The following is a 20,167-nucleotide window of genomic DNA, read 5'->3' as shown; positions in this document are numbered from 1 at the left end:
AGACTGGCATCTTTTCAGGCAGGGTTGCCAGTCATTGACTGCAGAGATGTGGTATTAACGTGGCATACCCTCGGTACAGCAGCCTTCTCACAGTCTGTCCAGCTTCCTGCACACATACAACTCTTTGTGAGGCTGGCTGGCTGGCTGGCTGGCTGGCTAAGCAGGCTCCCTTGCTGCGTGTGTTTCCTTGTCTCGGTTTGCAGCCCTGAGGTGAGATCTCAAAGCAGTGCTGAGGATCATACAAGGACAGGCACATCTGGAAAGTCTAAGTTGGCTGCACTTGCCAGTTAGCAAGCTGGTGCTAATGAAAAGCAGGCCTCTGCCTACCGCTCACACTGTCTGGTTAGCATTAGTTAAGCCAATCATCTGTGCTTCTTAAGGTACTTCCATATTCTCCCAGTCTGAGCACATTTCAAAACATTTAAATCTTTTTTCCACCTTCAGTATTTGCAATATATTATTATAATTTTGCAGGCAAGTTTCAACACAAACAGACTAAGGATCAAACCCTTTGTGGTTATAATGTCGAGACAGCAGGGCAAAATTTACAAGAGAATTATATGCTTGGACTAAAGGGACTCCAGAAGTTATATTTTGCTTACTTGATATTGTCTGCAAAATCTTTGCGTGCTAATGTTAGACATGCTGTGGCAAATACAGCATGTTCTGTATACATATAGCTGCACAGTAAGAGAGATTGTTAGTGGTTTTTAAGAATGAGTAAGTACACGAGGCACCAGTTTTTTCCTTTCGCTTGGAAGTCAGAATAAGTGACACCCCAGTCACATGGCAGTGCATTTGTGGAGGCACTCTGCAAGGCTACTTGAGACCATATAGTGTGTTTATTTAAACCTTGTCAAACTGCATGCAGAGTGGCTTTCTGCACAAAGTGTGCCAGCATTCGCTGCTCAGAAATCGACCGGTCATGAATCTTTCCTAAGCACGTGACAACGCCCTCGCACATGACCGAAAACCACAACCAGCGGTTCTCAAAGTACAGAGCCAGAGGCATTACCGTGACTTCTTCGGGTATGCAGGGTCATTGCCCTTTCCAAGCTGTCCGAGGCCTCCCCTCTTCTCCTCTCATCTCAGCCTCATCTCATCCATGGCCCTGGGCTTCAGGCTGGGAGAGGTGAGCAGGTGTGACGGGAACACTGAACCCCATTCAGAGGAGTCGGCCACAGGGCAGAGAGGAGCGAAAGATTTACACCGTGTCCACATCTTTACTGTATGTTCAGATTTACAGCCTTACCCAGCGCAAAGCAGATTCAGAACCCAGGACTCCTCAACTTTTAACAGGACCGTCAGATGTTTACAAAGCAGGCTGGTATTTTTAGAGGGAAGTCAGACTTGAATGAGCAGCAGGCGATTCCTTGAATTAGCCCCTCCGGGGATTTATGACTGTGACTGTAATTTTTAGAAGAAATATGTCACCTCTTGCAAATTTGGCATGGACCTGTGATTTCAGATATTTAAAAATAACCACAAACAGTCATACTGAACCTGATACACCTTTGCATCCATTTACAAGACTGTTCCCACAATTTCCTTTCATCTAAAAACAAAAAATGGTTTAATTCATTGTCATGTTTCACATAGCATTAGATTCTGGATTATTACTCTAATTTCGCCTATTCTCAGTGTTTTCTTTGTAGTTTTTTGTCTTATCATCCTTTTGTCTCAGCTCCATCAGCACAGTGAGACTGCTAAAAAAAGGACTGTTCAACGCACACACGTAAGGCCTGGGTTTATTTTCAGCGATGGCATGGATGTCAACCAAAAATAATCCAAAACATTGCAAACATCTCTTTTTACTGCCCTCTAGATTGTGAAGACAGTAAAGGTCTCCAGCCTAAACAAAAGACTTTGAAAGATACTGTTTGTGTCAGTTGTTTAGGACTTGAAGAACCAACATGGAATGTTCTCAAGTTTCGGAAAGAAATGTTTATGGTCCGTACTCCTGTGTTTGCCTGTGTCCTAACAAAGATTAAATACGTTTCCCCAGACAACTCTCTGGTTTGCTTTTGTTTAATTGAACAGCTTTACCTTGATCTGTTTTGTTAAAACTTCTGTTTTGGCCCATGTGCATGATTAAAGCACATCCTTTTCAAAGTTCACTGTGTCAGGATTTCCCTTGAAGATAGATAGGTTACACAGTTTCCTCTGTGATGTTTGTTCTCAGCAAACAAATTGTAAAAAGTTTAGAATTCCACTGAAAACATTCAAGAAATACTTCTTCAGTTTATATTTTATAGGTCATTGTGGAAACTGGGGCAGAATATTTGTGATTAAACAAAGCCAGTGTGTCAGAATAGGCTGGAATATGCTCAGTAGGACCCCCTAGAAGCCACATCAAAACAGTTATGAATCATTAAATATGTCAAGCTTTTGAACCGTCAACATATTGCACACAGACAGAAACTCTGAATTTCTTGCACATATGTTTATGCTTGTGATCAGATTGTTTTTCAAAAACAAGGCACACTGTTTGAATTCAGAGCAGTTCTTGTCATCCAATACTATTCCAGTGACGCAAACCTTGCTTTGAATTAAAGCCCTGCCAGTTTATTCTCTCTCTGTCATAACGATGAATAATTGTGCGTCACTAGTAATTACAATACTTAACTGTCTTATCATCTTCCTTTGCTGTCTAGATCTTTAAAAAAAGTGAAAAACAATAATTATCCCTGCCTTGGATGAGTGAATGTAATTTTTTTTTTCTCGTTTTGTGTGATAACGGGCCACCTTGGACCAACGATCCTTGTTCTGGATTCGGAGAGGAGAGAACATATCATTGTTTTTGCCTCCAAGGGAGCAAAGACGAAAGGAAATACCCGAAGTTCCCTTAAGAGCCAAGCCTGACTGATCCCATCCTTTTCAGATAGGCAGAGGAGCTCTGCATCATATTAAATGTCTTGTGTGCCCTTTGTAGTTGAGCATCGGTAAGCTGCAGTGCTGGATCTGCGTTTCCGATTTCATTTGGAAAGAAGCATGTTGAGGTGAGCGTTATCCAGTGTAGATATGAAATTGTCTTACGTCTTTCGAGGCTATAACGATAAACAGGCATGGCCTTCTCTCAAGAAAGAAAAAACAGTTACCTTCTGATCTGGTCAAAATCTAGCATGATACCTTTTTATTCTCATTTAGAGCATTTTAAAAGCAAAAAAATTTGGACACTCCAAAAATACCTCACTGGTGCCATAAAGACGGGGAAACTTGTAAACCGTAGGGCCAGGAGTGTATAGGAAAGTATGCAGTAAAAAGAGCCCGTATAACAGGCGAAAGGTGGGTTGAACAAAGGCCAAACTGATGCAGGGAGGACACAGAGCCAGACACGAGCACTCACGGAGTCAGGCTGCTAAACAGCATGTGCTGCATGCATGTCAGGCTGGGCTTTCTACCAGGCTGGACCTCTTCTTTTGAGTTGAACCTCTATCAGTTCTTCAACAGACATGACACAGTATTGACTGCAGCACCGCTGAACTAAACTGACTGAACTAAAATAAGTTCCATCCACAGACAGCATTCCTTTGTAGTCAGTGCATCATTTTGTTTGAAAAAATAACAGAATTATTGCAAGTATAAGCCACAAACTTGTATTTGCAACATGTCTAGACTTTGGTAATGATAGGGTGTCACTTCTTAATGTGAATGGTGTTTTTTTTTACCTGACCGTAGCTTTGTTTTGGTGTTATTTACAGTGATATTTATAACTTTAGAGGGTTCATCTTAACCGTAAAATAAAGAAAACAGAATCACTTCATTCTGTAATTTATTAATCTTGGTAACGTTAACTCATCCTATGTCGTGTCATGCATAGGGCCAGCAGACAAACAGCAGAGGATGTATAAAGAGGACTTTAAACGCGTTTCCTGCAAAGTTATCACTGCAAATTAAAAGATAACGAGGCTTATTTATAAAAAACACAATTAAGATTTTAATTATTGTTTTATTGTTTTATACATAAACTTTTCAGGCTCATTCTTAAGATGAATTTGACAGGAGGAAGGATTTGTTTTCTCTGGGCCTCCTGTGTTCAACACGGTCACAGACTTCATAACCAGTGATTGCTTCTGCTGTGAGTTGTGGTTAGCTGTGCACAAATATGCATCTATGTTGATTTAAAACACTGCATACCCCTTAGAGTCGGGATATGAATTTTTCTGCAGGCATCCCTTTTCCTCGCTTGTAAAATATACAGTTCAGTCTCCACAGACCTCCCTGAGCTTATGCACTGTAGTACAGTAAATCCACAACCAGGCCACAACAGACAGCACCAGGGCTCCATCATCATATCGTCTGGAGTTACACTCCAGAGATGTCAGCCTTTGTGGTCAACATTTTCTTTCTGTTTTGCTTCCATGATAAGCTGACAGAGTCAACCTGACATAATTAGTTGTCTGGGGTTTGTTTGGGTTGTGAATTGCTGCTGTGGTGTAAATCAGCACAGAGCTGGCGGCCAATGAGACAGCTAGAAGCCACATTAAAGGACATGGGCGGCTTCTCTCTCGCCAACCACATTCACTGCTTAGCCGCTTCCCATTGTTTTTCCTCCAGGACCTGGCAGTCGCAGCTGCAGACTTGGACCTAGCAACTGCTGTCAGGGTTTCGGTCGTATTTCTTTTCACAATTTGTCCCCTGTTACACCATGTAATGTTGGATTTGTGTTCTTAGAGCGTCTTTTAATGTGTCAAGATTTAAGTTAGGACTGCAGTGTAGGTCATATTTTTGCGGGGACTGTTGTTGCATATAAAATGGACGTTTTATTGTACTTGTGCCAAAATAAAGGATGATGTTTACATTGAAACGTGCTGTGTGCACAGTGCACACAAACTATAAATTTGCCATGCAGTGTCATGCAAACACATGTGGCAGTGCCAGTGTGCTTAAGGGGCACATTCAGTTAGACAAAGAAATATAGCTGCTTTCCTCTTAAAATTATGAGTCAGGGAGCCAGGCTGTCTGAGTAGACCTACTTTTAGTCGACAGGAAACCCTCGGCACGTGCAGAGACGGTTCACCTTACAGGTCAACAAGCCAGAGAGAGGAAAGTTGTTGGAAACGCGCTAAATAGAAACTAGGAAGAGAAACTGTGGCTGTCAGGACAGCCCTCCCTCCCAATGGAGATATTTTTATGACACTCCCTAGGCTATAATCGCGGTCTCTTAACTATGTCTTTGGGATTGTTGTATGGAAGTGTTTATCTGAATCCTGTGGAGAAGTGACAGGAATAGCCAAAGGCAGTATAACATGAAACAGCCCTCTGCTGGCCAGAGCGTAGCTTGACTTAGACTTGGTTATTTTGGGTCAGGAACCTCTGTGCTCATTTTAGAGCCTTTCCAACTGGCCCTGTCTCTAATCAAAGGATCAAAACCGCATTATTCTGAAAATGGGCAATCGCAGTACCAACTACATAAAAATGGCATCAAAGACCTCAGCAGCTTAGTTTTTGCTGAGTTGTTGATACGGTGGGATTTTAAGCGCAGCTGCTCGGGTTTTCACTAAAACATGCTGACAAGATATTTTTCATATTTAGTCAAGTGGCAATGTTGAAATTTCACTTCGAATGACTTTAGAGTTGCTATTCTTGGAATCCACATTCATGTATTTATTAGCATTTGATCTAAGATGACAAATCTGCCAAGATTCAAATGCCTTTTTTCTGTTTATTGTCAGTTTTTACATGTTTAATGTACACCACTCATTTTGGAAACAAATTCACCACCACAGCTGGTTTCAGTTGTAGGTGGCATCCTCAAAAACCTGAACATCTGCATGCATCTCCATCTTTCCAGACAAGTTTGCAGCATTCACAGCTGCTGTAGGGTTACTTCTCTGTACTGATACCAGTGTAAAGTTCCTGTGTGAGTCTGCATCAGTTACTGCTACTGCTAAAATCTGCATAACTTCAAATTCAATTTCACATTTAATTCAAAATCTAAAAGGACATAATACATAAAGTAAATTAGGGCAAAATCCAAAATGCACCATCAGATCAAGATTACTTAGAATAAAAGTTATTACCAATTAGATTTTCCTCAACCCCTTTAACTGATCCACATTTGTAGACTGACTCAATTTCACTTTCAATTTCAAGACTTTGAAAGAGTGAATTGATCAAGTGAATAATATATTCTGCTTTAGTGTTGTGGCGCCACCCCGTAAATATGTCTTTCAGCTGTCAACATCAGCTCAAAGTGGACAAAAAAGGCTGGGTCGTTAATCAAATTCGTTACCTTGTTTTGATGTTCTGCAGAATGAACATTTTCCAGTCCTTGTCTGGACTACATTGTGTTGTGATATTAGCTCGCCACAGCCTCCCCCCCATCACCAAACACAGTCCATAGGGGTCCCCCATGAGAGGCGGTCAGCCCCGCCTTGAGAAGCACTAAGCTCGGTGACACGGCTGTCAAACAAAATCTCTGCGCTTCCCTAAGTCCTGGTTGCCAGGGGTGAACATCAGGAATGTTACCGGGTGACAAAGGACGATTAGTGGCCTGATTTCTCCATATGCTGACATTTGTGAGTTTTCATGTGTTGTATGGGAATTCTTGGCATTGAGGTTGGTTTGGATACCACAAAGGGTCTTGAAGGTCCTTTTTCAGACACGACACACAAAGGATGTTGTTGAAACACATGTGATATTTTTGTCTCAATCTGACAAACTGGGGAAAGTGGCTGGATAACAGCATCGATTCCTGTTTCCTGACAGGCTGGTGTTTACAGATTTGTGACTTTTTAAGAATGTGTTTAGCTTCTTTGCTGTCACCTTAAGTTAATGCACAAAGTTTCTGTTGTAATCAAGTTAAGTTTTGCAAAACCTACCTGCAGAAGCAATATAGCTTGTGTCTCTAAATGCAGCGTTTTATGATAGAGGTTCTCCACCTTGTCTGACATAAAGATCGTCTCAGCTAAAGTCAGAGGAAATGATAAAATTCAGGGAAATTGAGCGGTGGTGCTACAAATGCCACATGACAAATGAGTGAGGCATTTGTTTAAATTGTCAGCCAGCACCTCATCCACCACCCTGTCCTGACCTCCAACCCCAGATGGACTTTCTTGCCCTTTATACTACATCTGTCCTTTCTCATATAATCGCCCCCTAGTGGCAGCGCACCCTCACACACATTCGCTATTCATGCATAGGTAAGACAAATCATCACGCTGACATGCTATCCTCTAGTGGATAGGTGGGTCTCTAACATGAGTTGGCATGAGGAACAGCCCGACTCCAAGCCGAACTAGTTGACCCGAGTGAGATGCCGTCATATCTAATGTTTGTTGTCCGTAGTTACTTTAAACTTAACACAATCTTTCTGGCAGCTATTTTGCTGAACCTCTCTTCTTTTACAGCTGACTCAGTGACATGGTTATATGTATGAAATGCATGTCAAACTCTAAACAGCAGATGATCGCTTTATATAACAGGGCTAAAATGCCAACAAAGTTATGAAAATCTTTGCCCCAGAAGGCACTCCTGTTCCTTCCGTATAAGACATAAGGTCCTTGTTTACAGGATGAATACATGTACTTTTAAAATGACCCTTTGTTTAGAATAATGAATCTGTTTGCATGCTCCAGGGACCCAATCTGATTTACTTGTGTTACCACAGTAGCTAATCGTGTTGATCCCGTAGTTAATCCTCACCGTGTTTTAGGACTTCCTGGTAAAAGCAAAGCAGACTGTAATCACCTCACTGAACTGTGAGTCTGTGCAATGAAGCGATGTAAAGCACTTCTGGTCAAGCCTTGCCTTGATCTGATCCTTTGATATGACATGTGCAAGTGGCAATTAGGTGTTTGCTTATTTCTTCTGTCAAAATGAGTTCCCCGTGTAAGTGCACCCTGAAACAAAGGCCTTAATCTACCTACAAAGTGGGTTATTTTTCAGACAAACAGAAAACGCCATTTCCTACTGCAGACTAGGGTTAGAGTTCAAGGTTAACTGAAGTAATCGCAAAGATTTTACAATAAAATCTTTAGCATAGCTTAAAATGATCCAAAATCATTTTTTTATTTTTAGGAACTGATGATAGAAAGATATTGATTTCACAAAAGGAACCAAGACATCAAGATGAATACCCACCCCATGTATTTGCATAGGTTTTAAACATTGGCTACTATATGTTCACGAGCTATATGATTAATACCCAATTTAGCCTCTGTGTTGTATGTATAAGCGTTTTTGTATTTAGGTGTGGAAAAACAATCGGGTTAACCTTTGCCTTGGAGGGGGATGTGGTCTCTGTGATTTCTATTAGCACCCATTTACCACCTGGAACACCCTGGAGCTGTGGCACTCTCCCCCATTAATAGCCAAGTTGTATGTGCCAGACCCGGAGCAACCCGAGCAGGATCACATCTGGCCACTGCAGCCGCAGCCTGGTTATACTGGGCACGTCTGACATGCCTGCCTCCCTCTCCCTCTCATATTGGACTTTAATTGCATCCAGGCCGTCCAGTAGCCAACTGAGGGGTTTCCTCAGGCGCGTCCAGAGAGTCGGCCTGGCAGCGGCACTTCCATTTAACTCAGCCTAATGTGAATGACAGAGGGAAAAACACAGATGCTGTTGTGTACACACATGCTGAGGGTCGAACAAACGCGCACACACACAGAGATCAATGCACTCTTGCTTGCACAGATTTTACGGCTTACAGTAAAAAATAAATATTGCTCTCTGCATGACTCCAACATGAAGCACAAGAAAAGGTCTTTGGGGGAAATTTCTCTTTAACAGCTGTCAGTTCTGATCTTATTTTTCATTTAAAATGTAGCATGACTATTGTTATATGTCATATATATTATATGCAGGTTAGCAACCTGCTGAACAGATCACTGAGCATTTATGTGTAAGCATGTACAGCATTTCTTAATAGTGAAAGCTGATACATGCAAATGCAGTTAATATCCAACGCTTAACTTAAAAACTTTGAAAACTTGACTTTTTCAGGTCCAGGTTGGCAGTTATGTATATGTTAAAGTATATAAGATGTTTGGTCGTACATCTGATGTTTGTTATGACTATTACTGCTGTCATTTCTTACTTCTCTCCTCTTTCCTTTCTTAACCACGACTTTCCACTTTGTCTGCCTCTGCCTCCCTGTCTCTTACACTTCATTCAACCATCATTCATTCTCTGTTTCTTCCAGCTGTGTAGCATCCCAAGTTATCCGTCTTCCACTAATTTCCACTCTCCATCTTCCCTCCCATCCATTTCTCTCTACCTTCAAGCCTTTTTGAATACATTTTTCCTGCTATTTCATTGTATTACACTGAAAAGAGCATGACAGTTAATGACAGCACAGGCATCTGATAAATTCCCATCTCTGTTAAGATAAAAGACATAAACTTCAGTCATCCACTGGAGGGGCATTGTCTCTGTCCAGTGAAGCACACAGAAAGACGGCAACAGAGCATGTCAGTGGAAGTGGAGATAAGTAGAAGCTGATGTAGCGTGGTGACCCTGCTCAGAGGGCAGTGTTGACTGACGCACAATGGTGTCGTGTGCAGACAGAAACATGTCAAACAAGCGGAATATCTCTTTAACTCTTTCCATGGGTGTAAAGCAGGATAAACCCACCAATGCTTAGTTTTTTACAAAGAATCATGGCTCAGATTTATGGTGTCTACTGTCACATGTGCAAAGTGTCAGCGAGACATAGCAAAAAACTTAGAGCTCTACTTTCCTACAAACGACTGCAGGGAGTGGAAATGTGACATCATTCGCAGCAAATTGGCCATTTTGCCATTTTGCCCCAGAATGCTCTGCCATTCCCATTCATGAAGAGAGAAATTTCCAGGTCAAGAGTGAATTTTGGGGCTCTATCGTTATGACATCTGTATTTTTGGCGATTTACATTATCTCCCTCTTTGGAATTTCCCTTGAAACATTAAATGTTTTACAGTAGTGTGGCTCTTAAAGTGATTTCAGTGTGAGTGTGTGCGAATTCAAAGTAATACAACGATTTAAAATTCATGCAGACAAATTAGGTAGTAGTCGTTAGTCGTGTAGTCAGTCAACCTACTGTCTTTCATGTTTGTCTGGCGGCTGGGACCACACACCTCTGGCCGACAGCTGTTTTGTTTTTTGCCCTTACAAACCCTATCAAGCTCATTTGTGGTTCACTGAAACCGCCCACTCCCCTCAACGTGGCCCGCTCAGCTCTGGATGAACCCTCACACGAACAAACCAGCTACACATTTAAATGCATCACTTCCACACTGATAATCACAAACCAAGATCTCTGTGGTAGATTAGAGCTAATTCCTTGGCCTCGTTAAGGCTGCAGACACATTCGAGTCTAATTTCTTTGGACAAGTTTACAGACATGATGGTTACACCAGGCTTAACCCTCATCAGGCTGTGTGCTTTAAATGGCTTCATTAGGGAGGATGCTGACTAGCCAGCACATTTAAGCCCACTGTGTGCTCTTTGGTCACTGTCTTGAAGCGAAGGACTCACGCATGCTTTGAGATGATGGAAAAATGAGAGCAGCTCTCTGCCTTTTTGTGGTCGCCGTCTTAAAACTCTTTAATTCCTAAATTGCCATGGAGATAACACCATAACTACATGGTTTGTAAGTGAGCAGAACGCTTTAAATGTGAAACAATGTAATTACAGGAGCTTTAGGGCTAAAAATACAAATAGTGTGTGTTTCGGTGCAGTCATTGGAATGACTGCAGATGAAACAGAGGAATGCTTTGTAAGACTCAAGATACTGAAAATAATTATTAATTTCATGAATAATTTTCTTGATTTTAGTCAATGCATTAAGCTTAAATGGTACAAAATGTCATAAATTGTGAAATTTTTCCCAAGTAATATCTTCATATGGTTTGGTTTGCACGACCAACGACTAAAACCAACGACTTCTTTACATTTTACAGAGCATCAAAACTTTTTTGGGATCAGGGTTGTTCTGAAGCTCCCCCAGGAAACTGTTTACCAGAGGTGGGAAGCCACCCAGTCGAAGGCCGAAACAATAGCCACACTTGTGTTGTATGTGGCACTTAACTTTATAAAACAGCTCCTCAGCCAGTTTACTTGAAGGTTAATCTTCTATTTCCCAATTGTGTATAAAGAGATGATTTTAATGAAGGTGGTCTGCCATAAAACACTACAGGAAAGTCTTAAATTTCAGTTTACAGTCAATTTGCTGTTTTGGACAGATCAAAAGTTTGTGTTAAATGGATCATTCTCACCAAATATCACCTCTTTGCCTTCCATTAAGCTTAAATTCCAGAAGCTTCAACAGACTTACCTGGCCTCCGTCACGTTTCCATAAACTCTCAGAGCCTCTGTGTAATTATGAGGGGTGTCCCACTGCAGCAGATGACAGCTGAAACAGTTTAGTGGCTCTTCAAAATGAAGGTCAGAGATTTTTTTTTTTCTACGGGTGAGCTGTTTGATGACAAACACCAAAGTGTACTGTAGATGAAAGACACTGGTCAGGATTGTACCATTACATCCCATCGTATGTTTGTACTGATGTTACCCTGTCATTTTCAGAGTCTGCCAACCCGACGCTCGTGAATTAGGTCACAATGTCTGTCGCCTGCGAATAGGAAGCAGCCAGTGTTGTGGATTGTGTAGTAATGGATCAGTACTGCAGAAGTTTGTACCGCAAACTTAGATCACATAACCGAAACTGCAAAAGTCTCACAAATGGGAAATCTAATGATCCTGTATTCATATTTTATGGAGATGATTGGGTCATGTTTTTACAGTGGTTTCATTTTTCTGTCATAGTCATTTACAGTACATTTCCCAAGCCCTTAGCTGACTGGTTACAGTTTATATAGTCATCAGTGGTGTGCCTTTATCCAGAAAACTGTGATGGTTGAAGTCAACTGAAAGACAGAAAGCCGCAAGTTCCGTGGCCACACTGACGCTTCTGTGTAATTTTAGGAGCAATTCATTTTTTATATTATTGGTTATCAAGAGCAATAGTCATACTGCACACTGGTGACATAAATCTGGGTCTGGTTTGGTGGTTTGTAATGCTATGAATAATGTTTATAGAATAGTGTCCCTTCAGATTGTCTATTTTTCAAAGCTAATGGCTGTGAGGCTAAAATAATTTTACTAGCATCACAATCCTATTCGGACAAAGTGGTATTTCACTATGGTAAGATGTTCTTCTCATAAAACTGGGCTGTCTATGCAGGAGAAGGACACAAATATTTTTAAATTTGGTGCTGGATGACCAGAGGAAACTGAGAAAAAGAACTGTGGTATTCCCCTGTACAGTCGCCTTACAAGATAGCTCCCACTGCTACAAACAGAGCTCCTAACCTGACATCAAGCTCTGATAGCACTGCTGGATAATGAACTGGGGCAGCGTATGTGCTAAGCTACTCTTGAACAGGCCTCAGTAAATCGCACATTGCATGTTTTTACACTATAATATTGTCATGTAAGTAACAAAAAACTGTTGCTATTACATTTAACTCTCGGCTCAGACGTCCGGTCCACCCTGTTGATTACGGCTGTATTTGAATATGTGATTGCAGCATTACACCATGAAAACCGTTTTCTTCCATACCTGTCGGAACATTGCCTTCTTCCAGTGGTTGTACCAGCCAGCTGATTTTGAACAGGATGTTTTGATTTTGGACCAGTGAGGAGGTGCCCCTCTCTTCTTCCAAGGCACATGTACAAAAAATGTGAAAGTACGATCTGTGTTTTGAACAGCAGCCATAGAGCTGGCAAAAGTCCGCCAGATGACGCAAAACGTGTCATCTGGCGAAGTGTTGCCTGCATATGGGTGTGGAGCTGTGGTTGCAGGCAACATGGAGGGAAGTTAAACATTGCGCATTTGCATGTGCTACCCTCATTGTAATGATGCAAAGCTGGTGGAAAATCTGCAAAGCTTCCCTTTAAAGCTGAACCATGTAACCCCACAATCTGTAGCAAGAGGTAATACTGAGCATTTTGAACTACACTGGCCATGTTTGCTAGCCCAACATGTCGCCATGACGCCATACCATATACGTATTTTTACCATGTAAAATTGTATTAACTTTAACCAAAAGAAAACAAGTCACACAAAAATGGCAAAAGACCACCTTGGAAAGGGTAACTTTTTTCTTCTGCAACCTCATGTTATGATTTGGGTTACAACAGGTGTTTCAGCAGTTTCTGTCGGCTACATTCTTTCTTTTAGAAACCATACATGGGTCATTAATTGACGTCTTATAAGACATAACACATATTGTCTGCGTGCATATGTCTGACCACAGTACTGTATAAGGAGCCCACTGTTCTCATAAGCTGCCATGTTCTGAGCAGGAGCCTGCAAGTTTTCCGAGGAATGCTAGTAATTAGCTCAGTAATCACAAGCTTTAGGAAATCTGCAGGAAAACAGACTTTATCGCTGTGTGAAAGTCTTTGGTTTGCACTGGAGTGGCTTTCTAAAAGGCTGGTTTTATTGTGATGTCAAAGCTAGCAGCATATCAGGAGTATGGAGGGTTGGGCCAGCATGGTCCAGTCTGAGAGGAGTTTCCTACAATGGCTGAGGTTGAACATAAACTTGATGCTAAACTGTGTTCAGAGTCTGTTGTAACCAGATCATAAAGGGGATATTTAGGCTACACACACCACTGTCATTTATCATTTAAAATTCTTTCTTGTCAGTGACTAATCGATTAATCAACCAGTTGTTTCAACAGTGGTCAAATATATACTGAATATACTTTATCGTCTTCTTTCCTTTTTAATAGAATAAAGTACGTTTTTAGTAAACTGGTTTCAAAACATGAATGAAGAACGAACTTTCCCTTGTTTTCAGCCATAGCAAGTGACACAAAACAATAAAACGAGGCCAGTGAGCAGACGATGATTAGATAAGAGCTCCATTGTTCTTCGCTTGTGTCTTCTTTCAACAGGTAGACATAAATCTAGCTTGAGATTTGAGCATTGCTCACATTCCCAATAGTGTAAGCAGTTCACGTGTGCCCTCACATATGGATCTCCTGATCCAGGCAGTCCTTGAACTTCCATCTTTTTGATGTTAAGGTAGACAGAAACAGGAATGTGGACAGGTGTGTTTGATAAAAATATAAAATTCTACAACGGCGTTGATGGACAAGGGTCTGAGAGATGTCTATCAACTCCATTTGGGTGTCTGCGGCCGACCTGAGTCAGACTGTAGTCGTCCAAGACAGCTCCTCAAGGGATTCTCTGTTTTTCTTTTTGACTGAGCGCTTGGCTTTCACCCACCTGGCTGAGGACTCTCGATGCAATTTCTCATTTTTGTTTTGACTGATTTGTGGTACAAGCTTCTTTGATGCGAGAGCCATTGTTTAGAGTGCGCAGTCCTCGTGGGATCATCACGATGTTCTGCAGAACTTTGTTCTGGGTTTTGAGTATAATACATGTGCCAGTTTCTCTCTCAAAGCATCTCAGCGCTTTCATTGTACTGTATCTGTGTTTGTGTGAGGACAGAAACGAGGACAGAAACGTCTGTTTTTTTCCACAAAAGGCTGCAGTGTCAGATGAGATGAGCACGATGCTTTTCTCCGTCTCACACTTTGTGCTTCCACCACATTAATGTGGCTGCAGTGACTCAGCGAGTGGGTGAATTCGCACCAACACAAAATGCCTCAAACCCTCCCTTGCCTCTCCCGTTCAGGCTTTGGCAAGTAGGGGGGATTCTGAAGAGGGTCCCTGTGTGTGTGTGTGTGTGTGTGTGTGTGTGTGTGTGTGTGTGTGTGTGTGTGTGTGTGTCCATTATCAAGGCAACCCATCTCCCCTCTGTGCTGAGTGCTTCTCCAAGGTGTACAGTACAGCCAGGCAGGCCGAACAGAGAAAGGACTCCATTCTTCTACCCCTCCTGACTCACGGCAAAAGTGCAGCACTACCTCGAGCTCTGGTTTCTGTGGTCCTTTTGTCTCGCGCCACCGATCGAGGACACAAAATGGGTCTGGAGGGAACCCAACACCGCGCCCTCACGTTTCTCATCGGCCCTGTGGAAGCTACAGTCATAGGAATGAAAAAAAAAGGGAAGCTGTTTTCATGAAGAGACACAGAAGAACATCAGTATATTTCTCAGAAAGCAAATGCATTATGCAAATGCAAAATCCACATTTGATTTTCAAACCGTTTCAACGTTTTTATCCATCACCTTTAACCTGAGGAGATACTGCCATCTCCCTGTAACCTTTAAATAGGTATTTCCCGCTCACACTTGAAACTGTCCCAGGTGGGCTGCCCAGTAAAGCAATGCCACTGACCCAGTAATGTGAGCAGAATGCCTTCCTCTGAGTGGCTCTGCTCTGCAAGATTTGGACACAGTGGATGGTCGTAAGTGGAGCTTTTTGGTAGGAATGTTGCCGGTAAACACAGATTTGCCATTAGATATGTGTGGTACCAATTCTGACCCTCACTATCAAAGGGATACGGTACCTGTGCGAGATCACACGGCAGTAGCTGAAAAAAATGTATGTACAGTGTCTTGATATGTGCACATGTGACTGCATATTTGTAATTTCCATCGTAAAAAGGGACTGGAAATTACACTGATCATATTATTTTCTATGAATATTTATGTATTTACTGCTTTTTTACAGATACAGATTCATATACATGTCTGAGAACGCTTGTTTACCAAACTCATTTTTCTAGGCATACAGTCCTGCATTGTATGTAGTAGATCAGCATATGCTGTGTTGCTTCAAACACACTCAGCCTCATAGCTATTTCAACCCAGGACCTTTTTTCCGTGAAGCGAGAGAGCTGCTGTGTTCAAACAACTGCTTCAGCTGTCTGCAGCTGCCTAAAATGTCCCTTGAGCAAGGCAGTTAGCTTCTAGTGAACACGTGAATACTGTGGTTGTTCTGGGCAGCTGGTGTAAATGGAAAAAAGCATGAAAGCACAGTCAAATAACCTAATTAACAGACATATTTCATATGTACTTGTAAACAAATATGAATACTGCATAAATAGTCCTTTGACTTGATGGCTGCATAAAAGCACGTCTCAGTTCTGTGTTTTTCCCACTGTGATGCCCAGTGACATATTGGCACCCACTTGTCAGTCGGCCTCATTTAGAGGGAGATTTTTTCCTCATCGACTTTCCCCATTTTCAACTGTCACTGGGCCTGGCACAGGCCCACGGCAGGCTTTTGCAACCTGAGTGGAAACCTGGGGTCTGGCCTGCCCCTGTAGCCCACATTAGTCACTTCTGTAAACCTTGTCATAGCACCGGCTGCCGCTCGGGACTGGAGGTTCGCCCGTCTCTCTGTTTCTTCTTTGTTTGTTCTTTCCTGGCTCAGCTTTGCCGCAGGGGCTCCTGCTCCTCAGCTGAGGAAAACAGACTCAAGCAAACTTTTATCTCTTGTCAAATGTTTGAAAAGGCACAATTTCAAGCATTGGTGATGATGTGTATCATATGCGATATGCTGACCTACATGCAAATACATTTTCGGTGAAAAGAAAGCCTACTTAGAGAAACTGGATTGATAAATAATCTCAAGAGGTGCATAGGAGACCAGAAGAAGAGGTCCATAGCATCTCAGAAACAAGAATTGTTTACAGTTGTGTAAGACTAGGTAAAATGCATTCATTTTTTAGGTAAAATAGAGAATAATTACAGAGTTGAGAGTTTCTTGCTGTTTCAGAGGAAGAAAAAACAGACACCAGAAATCAGTGAAAATGGCTTAAAGTGGGTTACTGGGTTATTCTGGCTTTCATGATCTACTTAATATATAAGCCGGTGGGCTTCAGCCAGATTGCACCATCATAACATATGCCAATTCAAATAAGTCTCAACTCGTATCAGACTTCATTTTCACAGTGACACATAAAGGAAACACAGGTGTCTCTATCTCAGCTGTTTACATCTCTGTCTCTCACGCAATGCCAGCCTGTAGGGACGTCTAGTGTCTGTGTGGAAGTCTGTCTTCCACAGCTATCCCTAATATTTCTCACCTCTGTGTGGAGAGTGGGGGGTGGACGATTTGTGGGCGACAACACAGAGAATACTTGACTTCCTCCAGGTAGTCAGTCATCGCTGGGAGCGTTCAAACAGAACACATCATGTCCTTTTTCAGGGCGAACTCTGTGTCCTGAAGCCAACTTTAGAGCTGTCTGTGTTCAAGCCACAAGCCTTGATGCTCAGTGCTGGGTAACTGTGCATATCTCAGTTATGTAGACAACGCCGGTATTAAGCAGTGGTATGTTCTCTATGTAGCCGTTTGGAGTGCTGTTAAACCTCCACAGCTGGATGTTATGGTCATTAGAGCCTGTGATTCTACGGTGACGTTAATGTGCGGCTGACTCATACTGGTACTGATAGTAGAGGTATACTGTATGGGCACACGCTGTCTTTGCTGTGGCAGGGATACTGTGTGTTTGAAGCTGAGTCTGTAACTCGACACAAGGCCAGAAGGAATTACAGGCCGTCGGATAAACAGAAGCTGTAGAGGAGTAGCAGGGCGTGCTCCCTTCAGGAAATTAAAAGCCATTGCTTCTTCCTTCAGTCTCTCTATCCTCTCTCATCTGCTGCCAGTCCGGTTAATGAATAGCACACTAATAGTGTCTGGGGTCTGTCTTTTCTGCTGTTGTCTGTATAGGACATTCACGCTCATACTTCCAGTGTTATATGAGCACACACAAAGAAAATGTGCAGCAGTCAGTAATTGTTGCAACAAATTGTAACCACAGCTTATATGTCATATCGTTTACATTCTGATGAGCGGGTTTTCTTCTGAAGTAGTGACAAAAATCCTTCATCAGAGATCCCAAATTCTGGAAACCAAAAGGAAGAAAAACCTTATTAATAATAATAATAGTAATGGCAGCTACCATTGTTTATAGAAGTTAGGTTACAGTTTTTGCTCCTAATATTTAGGACACATCTGGACAATTTTAAACGCATAAGTATCAGATGATGCCGTGAAATCACAGTGAAATGGCAGGTAGAGCCTCTTTAGAGAGCCTTCAAGAGAATATGTGTTTGAAATCCTTCAGATTTGATCGCACTGAAATAGGGAGCTGTAGAGGACTGGTGGCCTCCACCCACACCGTCCTCATCCATGATGTTAGATCAGGAGCGGGAGGAGGGAGAAGTAAATAATTTGACCCCAACCACGCTCTTCGGTAATGTAAACAGTGTTTTTGTCAGCTGATGACCAAACACACACCTCCTGCGATACATTGAGTACTGCTTTGCTAGCTACTACCTGCACGAGCTACCAGGCAAATGCAGTTTGAATTGATGAGAGGGGTTAACGATTTGCCCAAAATCCCCTATTTAGTTTGAATCATTTATGTACTGTCTATGCCACCACGTTTAAGAGAAGTCACCAAAAACATTGTAGCGTTTTACAGGAAGAGAAAAGAAAGTATGACATTTTTGACATATTCTGCACACAAATATAACTGAACAAGTTGCGCATGGACACAGGATTAGAACTCCACAATACCTGATGATTTTGGAAACTTGGAAAGCTTTTGACAAAGCAAGCAAAGTTAGGAAAAAAAGTAAAGTTAGGAAGGAATTTTAGGTCACTTATTTCAAATAATGAGTGAAAGGAAAGAAACAGATCGAGCACAGAGAGAGGAGGAAAGCTGTCCTAAATTCTGACCCTTCGTTGGATGCAGGTTGCTCTCCATGGAAACCTGCATGACTGCTCTTTTGTGTATACTTTAATGTTTTAACATTTTTAATACCACACCACACATGAAAAAGAGATTGTATCTCGTTGTGGTTAACCTGCATAGTGGAAGGCTTGTATATTGAAGTCAAGGAGAGCATGTGCTTTCACACTGTTTCCACACTGCAGAGCAAAAAGCAGCATTTGGCGTTCGTCTCAAAGCAATAAAATAGGGAACAAGAACAAATTTCATCCATAATGGAATTAATGTCCTCCTTGGGTTGTTCTGGAACAGTATTCAAACACTCGCTGTGACTCACTTGTGTCCTGAAGAGGACGGAGGAAAAACAAACAGTACTAATGCACAAAGAGCACAGATGTGACAGGGTTCAAGAGGCAAGCAAACATGTATGAAACGTCTCGCTCAGAACCTCAGAAACACGACGCTCGTTAGGTTTCAATGCATGGTTCTCATACCAGGCACTTGAAAATTATCAACAATTTTTCACTTCACTGTTTTTCAATTGTGAACTTGCTTTTCATAACCTGTCATTTCTTTTCTCAAGAGGCATGCCAACACGAGAGCCAAGATTTATGATCTCCTTAGAATGATGTATGAAGGATGGGTTTTTACATATCGCTATGCATCCAAGGTGATAAAGGTCACCTTTTTCCATCAAAATATTCACTGGTTGTTTGAGTTCACCAGGTGCAGCCAGCACTGGGGTCACAGGTCATGGCACACCTGGAATCCCATCACTACTGCCAACAATCACAGGAACCATATTGTCTTCTATGGGATTTCAATAACGAAAGCTCACATTAAGGAAACACAGAAAAGTAGCCAATGTGTTTATTGCAGTTGTGTCATTAAGTCTGACATAATTAAAAGAACTTTGTTTCACTGATGCCGTGATTGTTGTAAAACTCATTAAACTGCCTTAAATTATGGTGTGGGACTGTCGTGGGTTTGAAAAATACTATGTTCAGAAAGACTACGTTGTTAAAGCAATAGTCCCAAAGTGTGTCATTATACACAGACCACTGATACGGAGCAACAACGTCCAGCTGGTTGAGACTTGAAGGTTCACAAGGGAAGATTTCAACTTGTTCACAAGTGTGAAGCACTCTCCACAGCTCAGCTGCATTAAAGAGAGAACGAGGAAAGTGAACAAACCAGTTCAAAGTGACAACTTGTGAGCACTGGCATGGCTTCTAAGAACTGATATAGTATTTATAGGTATATTTCAGATCCAAGAGGTACCCAACACCTAAAATACTACTACCATGAGAAACCATTAGACAGTTAATTGATTAGTCAATTTTTCCTTTGTAGTGAAAAAATCCAATTGATAGCAAAAGCCCAGCTCTAAGTGAAACACAAAGTGTCCTAAAGAGAAGCAAGATAGGATGTTGCAAGTGGAAGTGCCCAGTATTAGACTATTTGCCTATTAGCTCCTACAGTACTGTGTCTCCTGGTTTCTGCTCATGGGTGCTTCAGCCGTTTGAAGCCTTGAATAAGCAGAGATCACAAGTAACAGCAAAGCCAAGCGTGTGTGGAACCCAAAAG

Source organism: Chaetodon auriga, chromosome 18 (assembly GCF_051107435.1).
Source record: "Chaetodon auriga isolate fChaAug3 chromosome 18, fChaAug3.hap1, whole genome shotgun sequence".
In the NCBI taxonomy this organism is placed as follows: Eukaryota; Metazoa; Chordata; class Actinopteri; order Chaetodontiformes; family Chaetodontidae; genus Chaetodon; species Chaetodon auriga.
Note: the sequence above shows the minus strand (reverse complement) of the source record.